This window comes from Vicugna pacos, chromosome 1 (genome assembly GCF_048564905.1).
Source record: "Vicugna pacos chromosome 1, VicPac4, whole genome shotgun sequence".
Taxonomy (NCBI): domain Eukaryota; kingdom Metazoa; phylum Chordata; class Mammalia; order Artiodactyla; family Camelidae; genus Vicugna; species Vicugna pacos.
In genome coordinates, this window is record NC_132987.1 from 31,458,609 (window position 1) to 31,468,619 (window position 10,011).

The 10,011-nt window shown below is 38.9% G+C and overlaps 1 non-coding gene across 1 annotated transcript; it reads left to right on the forward strand.

The window, feature by feature from the left end:
• The first annotated feature begins 9,394 nt into the window (after window positions 1-9,394).
• Window positions 9,395-9,467, forward strand: TRNAD-AUC (transfer RNA aspartic acid (anticodon AUC)). The gene has a single exon. It is a non-coding gene; the product is annotated as a tRNA-Asp (tRNA).
• Window positions 9,468-10,011: the final 544 nt, after the last annotated feature.

Consider the following 10,011-nt stretch of genomic DNA (forward strand, 5'->3'; position numbering starts at 1 on the left):
TAGCTTTAGGGACATACAAATCAAAACCACGGGATACCACTTTGTATCCACTAGAATGGCTAGAATAAAAAAGGAGTGATAATAAAAAGCAGCGGCAAGGATATGGAGATGTTGGAACTATGATACATTGCTAGTGGAACTGTAAAACGGTACAATCACTTTAGAAGAGAGTTTGGCACTTTCTCAAGATATTAAGCATATAGTTACCGTAGGACTCAGCAATTCCACTTCCACATAGCTACCCGAGAGAATCAACGTATGTTCTCACAAAGACTGGTACAATAATGTTCATAGCAGTTCTACTCATAACAGCCAAAGAATGGAAACAACCCAAATGTCCATCAGCTGATAAATGGAGAAATAAAATGGAGTATATCCATACAATGGAATTTTATTTGGCAACAAAAATAAACAATAAAAAGTAAAGTACTGATACATGTTAAAACATGGACACACCTTGAAAACATTATGCTAACCAAAAGAAGCCAGTAAAGTGAACACATTGTGATTCCACTTATATAAATGTCCAGGATAGAGACATCGTTAGCAGCTGAAAAGCAGATTAGTGGTTGTCCAGGGCTAGGGGTGATGGCTGCAGGGAGTGGAGAGTGACTGCTAATAGGTATGGGTTTCTTTTTGGGATGATGAAAATGATCTAAAATTTAACTGTAGTGATGGTTGCACAACTCTGTCAGGACACTAAAACTCATTGAATTATACATTATAAATGGGTGAATTTTATGGTGTATAAATTATGCCTTAACCTTTTAAAAATGAAGTCTAATACATGCTACAATGTGAATAAACCTCCCAACATTATGCTTTGTGAAAGAAGTCAGACACAAAAGACCACATATTGTATGATTCCATTTAAATGAAATGTCCAAAAGAGGCAAATCTGCAGAAACAGAAAGTAGATTGAGTGATTGCCTAGGGCTTGGGTTGAGGGAAGACTGGGAAATGAGGTTCCTTTTTGGGATAATGGAAATGTTCTAAAATTAGATTGTGATGATAGCTGCTCAAGTCTGTAACTATGGCTAAAAACTATTGAATTGCGCACTCTACATAGGTGAATTTTATGATATATAAATTATACCTCAATAAGGCTATAAAACAACTTTTTTAATGGCCTGGGGATTGACATGGTCAATTTCCTTCAGTGTGGAGATGGATTCGAAAGGGGCTAACGTAGGGGCAGGAAGGCATGTTAAGTTTTTCCAATGAGAGTTAAAACTAGCCAGGTTTTTTTCAATTTTAAATTTTAACAGAAACAGATGTTTATTCTCTAGAAGACTGTGATGATAATGGTTTCCCTAGTCAACTGCTTACCACCGTCACCGTTTTGGTCACAGCCGCAGCTCGCTATACCTGTGTAACAGGTGATGCATCCAAGGGGAAAGGATGCTTTCATTTCCGTATTTTGAGTTTAATGCCTTAGTGAGTCAGCTAATTTAGAGGCAGGGGATTAATCAAGCTGTCAGATTATTTCCTTGAAAATAGAGACAGCAGAAGAGATAGTAACCTGTGCCTTCTCAGTTCATCAGGGCAGCTGTTTAAAATGTTTTACGCCTGTAGTGCTTGTCTCTCTCCTTGGCTATAATTGAGGCCTTTCTCTAGTTAGATGTACAGGAGGCTCTTTTGTAACAAGTGGTTAGTATTGACATGTTAAAAAAAAAAAGCAAAAGCCTACTTCCTACTCACTCCAAGGCCGCTCAGCAATAACTTGCACCTCATATAACAATACAGGTATGAAAACCGATTTATTTTTAGTCTTCTTTCTTCTTAGAGAAAGATACAAGCAAGCCATAGTGTTGTAATGTTACAAAACTCAATACAGATGATAATCTTTAACTGTTGGAGAGATACATTAAAAAACTAGTATACATATTGTAAAGTAAAAACAGCCACTTAAACACATATAACTAGGTGTTGGGTTCATTCCTTGATTGTTTAGAAGGACAGCTCCCCATGGGAAATAAGAAAATAGATTAGTGTATTCCTTCATCTGGTGCTATGGAGTGAGGATTGCCCAGGATTCTAAATGATTATGAAGGTAAGGGAGTGACGGAGGGGAATGTAAAAGCCAAGTGATACCTAACAAGCTCAGCCTGACGGAGAGGCTGAAATCCGCCGAGAGCTCACCATGGTCGCTGTCGTGCTGGGGCTTTGTGGAAGCATGCAGCGGTGTTCACCTATGGTTGATACATACTTTGAGCTTTTCCTGGAAACCTTGTCAACAGCCTTTAAATGCTCTTTTAGCCTTTGTTAATAAGATGGTTCTCATATCCTTTAAAGGCTCAGGTGTTTTCCTTTGCTTGAAGGCAGAGACAAACCTGGGCAGAATGTGTTACTGTTCTTGGAAGGGAGCCTGACCTTCTCCAGGGCCCTGGGAGAACAGCAAGGATCAAACAAGTCTGGGAGAAGGTGCTGAAAACATAACAGCTCTCGGACTCAGATTGAGGAGCCGGGGTGTGACACATGGGACTGAAAACCCGTGGCCATTTATACCAACATTCTGAGGCCTTTTGCCTTGATTGGGGATTCCTGAAGTCAGAGTCCTGTGGAAATGGTAATTAGGTTCAAAGTATTATTTAATAAACAATCTCACCTTGACCATTAACAAAACAACTTGCTACTGCTTCCTCTGACAGCATCTTATTAAGCTATCATTGAATTGATCCTGGAAAGAATATTGCTGACTCCTTAGGTCCATAGACTCTGAAAAAGGTGGTCAGTCCTTTGGATTGAGGGACTGGCAGTCCAAAGAGATGGAGAGAGGGCTGGACGGCGAAGAGCTAGATCTAGGGCCCACCCTCCTGGACGTGTTCTGTGTCCTTTCTCTGTACTGCAAAGCCGCAGAAAGGGCAAGGGCTCTGGTATCCATGTGTGAGCACGTACCAGCCATGTGAACTCATTTGCAAAGTGAACAAAAGAAAACCAGTCACGTAGGGTGTTTTGAGGGTGAGGTGACATGTTGAACATTCATCACTGTGCATTTAATAAGAACCCTCTGCATAAGAGCACGGGTGTTGTTTTTCCTATTCTCTGCCTCATCTTTGATGAATTCTACTGCATTGGGAGGAAGTAATCATTATGGCCCCGATGAAGTATACTACCATCCTGGGAATTACAATAACATTGGGTACCAGATGCTGCTACACAAATCAGAAGCCTCAATGCTGAATTGAGTTCCTGACCTAGAGGAAGAATAATGCATGTGAAAACAATTTGTACGATATAAAATGCTATAAAAATGTTAGTTTTTGTTATTATTAATATAACTTAATCAATTTTTAATGATTTTTAAGGCAGCCTAGTGTAGCTTTTGCCCAGAGGATTAAGACAAAACAGCTTTGGTAAAAACATATCTTTGTGCAAGAGTAGCCCTTGGCAACAAGCGGGGTAATTGCTTAGAAACAGCTGCCTTCTGGTAAAAAGGGAGAGCAAAAATAAGTGAGGAATAGTGCCAAATAGTTTTGAGAAAGGCCTGCACTAAACCTTTGCTGCTCCTGAGAGAAATTCTCAGGCTGTTGGAGAGGAGTGGTCTGTCACCCGAAATGCCATTTTGTTTGGATGAAGCCAGATTCTGAAGCCTGTCTGGGAAGAGATTTTTCTGGAAATCCATTTTTTTTTCTTTAAGTCATTTCTGTGTCATTTTGAAAGTCTGAGGGTGGACCCTGTGGATCATGCACATTTTAGAAAACTAAGGCTAGTCAGCTGTTCGACAGACTGAGATGTCACCCAGTCAGGGGCCAAGGGTGTGCCATCCACTAGCTCACTTGTGAAGGTCTATTCTGCTGTGGGGGACGGAGGCACAGGCCTGCAGTTTCACCAGTGAGGTGGTAATGGGAGATCTTTTGGGATTCCCCAGGGTCAGGTAGAGATTACCCTTAACCAACACATGTGCTGAAAATCCTTTGGTGGGGATGAGGTAAAGGAAATGACTTTTATGTGGAAGGTTTGGTAGGACCCAGGTGACTGATACTGTTGATGATATTAAGGGGTAAACATGTGTGTGTGGGTGTGTGTGTGTGTGTAGTGGGGATTACTGTTGAATGTACATGTGTTTTATTTAAAATAGGATTTTTCTTACAGTAGCATTTTTTTTCTGTTTACAAAAGAAGTACAAGAATTTTGTAGAACATGTGGGAAAATATAGAAAAGTAGAAAGAAGAAAACATCACCCACAATTTACCACCAAAAAGTAATTAAAAGTACTGCATGGGTGTCAATCTGGGCTGGAAATGAACATGGAAACATGAAGATCATTGGTTTGTTAAAATAGTGGGTAAAGAGATTTTTTCTTTTGATTTCAGTTTGCAGTGATTTCTTCTAGTGCTTTTAATGGAAATATATGTGTGAAAGAGAGCTGCAATAAATTGGTAAATTTTATAAACTTTAAAGAGTACAATTGTGTACGCCGGTTTGTTTTCTGTTATTTTCACATTAAGTGTATTGAGATTTTTCCATTGTGAATAAACATTTTTCTAAAACTTGATTTAATGGCTCCTTTGTTTTCCATCATGTGAATAGATTGTAATTGATTTTAGAAGTTTCCTATTGTGTACATTTAGTTTGTTCAGTTTTTTACTATTATAGTTAACACTGCACTTGATATTCTGATACATCGTGTTTATGTGAATCTCTATTGCTTCCTCGGGATAAGTGCTTTGAAGAAAAATCACATGACCAAAGGAGATACACATTTTTCATGCTCCTAATACATATTACTGGACTGCATTCTGAAAATACTCTGTGAATGGGAGACGTTGGAAGAGGGACAAAGAAGGAGGCTGGGAGTCCATGGTGAACTGACCTGGAGAAAGAGATTGGGAATCTCTCTGAGAGGGGCCAAGCAAGAAGACATGAGAGGATTCTCAGAAAAGAAGAATCCAGGAATTCCCAGGGATTTGTGCCTGAACTGGTGATAAAGTCAGGAAAATGAGCTGACCTTGAAGAGGAGGTTAAAGAAAATGATGTGTATGAAAAATGTTTCTTGAACACATACGGGCTTTCGAGAATTTTTCTAGCGTAGCTTATTATCATCCTAGTCACTAATGAGGAACTTGAGGCACAGAGAGACTTTCCCACCATCACACTAATCTAAGTGGCAAAACACAGATTCAAAATGATGTCTTCTAGTGCGAATCCCCCATGGTTCTCCACTTGAATTTTCCTATACCCCTAAGGAAAGAGCTTGGCCTGATGTCACCTGTTCTTACACTTTGTGATGAAGCAGAATGCCCTTCCTCATCTTTAGGGTAAGAGCAGCTCCCACAAGACTGGCTGAAGTGAGAATGAATGAGGCTGAGAAACAAGAAAGGGACAATTTCTGCAAAGTGAAAGACTCTATTTTAAATTCAAACACCACTATTATGTCATTATATATTATTGCTAAGCATAAAAGATTTTTAGGAGGCTCTGCTCCTAGTGCAGATCCATAAATTGCAGGTGAGTGTGAGGCTCTGTGATTGATTGAGGCATGACAATTAGGTAGCAAGTAGTGGCAAGCTGAATCCACTGGGATGTGGTGTGCACACACTCACTGTAACGCTGTATCAAGGCGCCGCATTAAAACTTAACACTAGTCATTTCCCCCAAACTTATTAAATGGCTGGCAGAAAGAAATGCTTGGTTCTAGGATTGCTTGGTTTTTTATGGGCTGAACTGAGCATTGAAGGCAAAGAAGAGGAAGAACAGACTTGTCGGCAAGTTTGATTTGAATGGGTGTGTAGATGCCAAAAACCATTCACTTGTTATTGGAGGACTGTTACCTACTCACTCCAGGACCATCCCAGCTAACAAGACTACTTTGGAGCCAGTATCAGCAAAATGTGAAGAGTAAGCCATTTTTTCTGTCTTCTTTTTGTCTATGTCAGTTGCAGGAGCTGGGGGTGAAGGAGTGGTGGGTCTGGGACTGGAGCCGTGATGCCAGCCCTGACTATGACCTTATTTATTTGACTCAGGATAAGTACTTCCTGTTTCTCCGAAGTAGATATTCTAGGATTGTGAAGAAACAAGAAAGAAATTAAAAAAACAGGTTTTGTATGATATAGACATTGCTCCTCAGGGGGTGGTCTGTGGACTAGCAGCATCAGCATCGCCTAAGAGCTTGTTAGAGAAGTAGAACCTCAGGCTGCATCCCACATCTGCTGGAGCAGACCCTGCACTTTGACAAGACCTCCTGATGATTCACGCACACATTCAGGCTTGAGAAGCATTGGTGCAGAATTGTGCAGTGTTGCTGCTTTACTGCGAATTGTTGCTAGACTGAAGTCTCCTCGAGTGAAAATACACAGTGTGGGGATGTGAATTTATAAGCTAGTATTCACAGCGAGCTTCCTTTAGCTGCAAGGCTTCTGCCTTACTCCTCTCACCCCAGAATTGTCATGTCAAGAAATGGGATCCAGGACTGGTAATCTGAGTTTGTTTGCTAAGATCCATTGTAAGAGAGGCAAACATGGGTTATATTTCTGGGTGTGAAACACACACACACACACACACACACATTTTTGCTATGAAAAGAATGCCAGAAATTAAAAGAAAGGAAAAAAACAGTCCACACTATTCTACTACCATAACAGAGCAGCTCTTTCCTTTTCGATTCCCTGTGTTCGTTCTCAGCTCTTCGTATAAATGCAACCATAATTTTTGCATAGTTGTGGCCATGGCATGGACACAATTTTATACTGTGCATTTTACATCATGTCTTAATCACTTCCATGATGCTTGCTGCATGGTAATTATAATTGTAAATGCATGCTGTAAAAATTTTGGCAACTTCTAATACAATTAAATCCTTACTGATCACAGCACCTTTCCTTTGATCGTATTTCATGCTACATATTTGAAATTTCACTAGAGGGATGAACATACTGTGATACTGTTGGCAATAGGGAAGGATTGTAGTCAGTCCCTACTTAACTCTTTCCTGGACCTTCTAATTCTTTTCTATTCTTACAGTGAAGCAAAGGGAAGGGAGAAAAGTGCTTTTGCTCATGGCTGTGCTACTTAGAGTGGGCTTATTTGTCAGAGAAGTTTTCACTTATTCAATCTTTAATAACATAAAATGAAAACCAGAGTTTGTCATAGTATATAGTACAGTAATATTTCATCAACGGAATTACTTAACTTGTTCTTCACCCTTCATTGCAACTTCTGAAGATTATCTTCCCAGCAAGGTAAAACGGAAAAACCAATATAGACTTCTTTTTAAGTAAAAATTACCCCTCCCCATTAAAACATAGTTTGACCTATCCACTGTGGTTGACACAGTGATGAGAAGTAAGTATGTTCCATTTAAAAAATAATTCACTGTATCAGGGATATTTTGATTTCCCTCTCTAGTCTATTGTTTTTATTTAGTTTTCAGAGTAGTCTGATAGTTGCTTTATATGTTCTGTCTCAGGATCTTAACTGTAATCAATGAGAGAGAGGGTGGTGCGTGCTTACTCCATCTTAACTCGAAGCCTCAGTAGCCTTGAAAGGATTACTTCAGCATCTTCTGACTTCCAGTGTTGCTGCTTAGACATCTGATGACATTCTAATTCATCATATTTTGTGTGAAATTTGTTTCATGTGGTCCAGGGCTTCTTAAAAGCCAGTTCTTCCTGAATGTGGATCAGTGACACAAGGCATCATTGTGGGGGTTCTGCTTGTCTCCCAGACTGTTGACTGAAACCCACATTGCTCATCTTTGTGCCGTATCAGGAGAAAACCTCCCAGCACTGAATTCTTCCTAAACACACCTGTATGCTTTGGACATGAACAATAGTCCTTATTTACATAGTTTGATACATTTTCTTTAAAATTAGAACTATGTAATGCATTTTCACCCATAACCATCAAGAGTTTCTATCTGTGCCCAACCCCAGTGTTTTTCCAGGCCTCTGAACTTTCCTCCACCTGATATAACGTTCCCTCCTAATTGAAGAGTCCTCGCAGGGGGCCTGGGTGGGTGGCATTCAGGAGCCAGGCTGGGCCTAATCTGATAGTAATTTCATTTTGGCATCATTAATTTTTACCTATAACTGGTCTAGATATGCAAACTGGAGTTTGGAAAAGTCTCATTTCTAAACCTACAATTTTCACGGGATGCTAGTTTTGGTTGGCCATCAGCTTAAGTGTACAGAAGAGGAAGATTTTTTTTTATTATTTTGAAAATGTTGCTTAGAGCAGAGAAAGACAGTAAAACTGAAGGAGGGAGGGAGTATTTTAATTCTTGTTTTGGTTAATCTAAACAAAGTTAGGATTTAGAGAAATTTTCTGGGGAACAGAAGGTATATACACTGTATAACAGTACTATGGGTGTCATCATGGAAATCAACAAATGAAAGAAAAATCACCCTAAATTCTACCCTTTCAATAATTATTCTTTGCTCACCTAAGATTTTTTCCTGTTGATAGTTATCCAAATGCTCCCATAATTTGTATGTAGTTTTTTTTTAATGTTGAAATGAGATTTCATTGGTATACAAGCTAAGGGAAATATGTTTTGCAAGGTACTGTATTTGCAGTGCAAAACTTTATATGTAGTTTTAATTATAGCATAGAAACAACTGCATACAGACTGTTTCACCTAATATATGCATGCTGCAGTGTAATTTCTCTAATTACAGTGTTTTTAATGATGGAAAATGTTCCCATCATGTCAATGTACCATAATTTATTATCACTGGGCATGTAAGTTCTTTCCAGTTTTTCAATATTATAAATAAATTCGTGTTAAACAGTTTGGGATATACACAGTTTTTTTCCTGTGGGAAGAACAATTTCTTCAGATAAATTCTCTGGTGTAGAACTATTGATTCAAAGTGAACATTTTTCTAGCTTTTGAAATGTATTGCTATCTCACCTTTAAAAGATATTGCTATATTTATTTCAAAAATGTGTATGCCAGTTTATATTGCCACCCTTGTAAATTTAGAAGCCGGCTGTCTTGAGACGATAAAGCCCTTCATGTTCTGGCTCCTCGTTCTCCAATCTCCTCTCCTGCTGTCATATCTGTTTCTACCCTGTTCTACAAGTGTACTGATCTTCCTGTACCTAGCATGTCTTCACATGTACTGTTCCCTCTGCTTGCAGCATTTGTCCCCTGTTTTTATGTCCCCCGTCAAGCCTCAGCTTAGCTGTTAAGTCCTCCAAGGTGAGCCACCTCTTTTTTCTCTAGCCCATGGTCCTTAACGTCTACCGTGATCACTGTGTTTATCATTTTGTGCATTGCTGGGCTATTGTCGGGCTATTGTCCTTTTTCTTCACCCAGACACCGCAGTGCTCATTTTGTTCACTGTTGTAGCTATAGTGTCTAGCAGCAGTGGAACTCAATAACTACATATTTAATGAAAAACAAAGCTAAACTAAACTAAAAAACCCAATCAAAGAGACATGGAGGGGGGGAGGGTATAGCTCAGTGGTAGAGCGTGTGCCTATCATGCACAGGGTCCTGGTTTCAATCCCCAGTACCTCCATTAAAAGGTAAATAAATAAATAATCTAATTGCTATTCCCCCCAAAAAAAATTAAAAAAAAAAAGAGACATGGAGGAAACATCTAATCTGCCAACAGGGCTATTTGCTATTAGATATTTAATTCAAAAGTATTTATTGAGTAGAAGATATGGAGTTAGATGCTATAGCTACAGAGGACATTAAGAGAAAACATTCTTGACATCCTTGCTTTCAAACCAGGTTATAGTTTGGTTAAAACTGGGAAGAAAGAAAGTTGGGAATATAGTAATTATTTTTAATGGAGGAGAAATTGAAAAAATGTGATGATGGACTACAGGAGAAATAGTTTCCCTTTTTAATGGCTAAGGAATGGAAGGGAGGAGGCATCTTATTCATGGTTAAATGTGAGAATGGTAGGAAAGATTTTTCAACTGAAAAAAATCTCAACATTAACAATCAAATTATGGCAGGAGAATGATCTAATCGGAGTCATACTATATATAGTATATATAAATGTTATATACTGCTTTTATGAAGTTGTATCATAAGTATTTTTGTGTATTTAC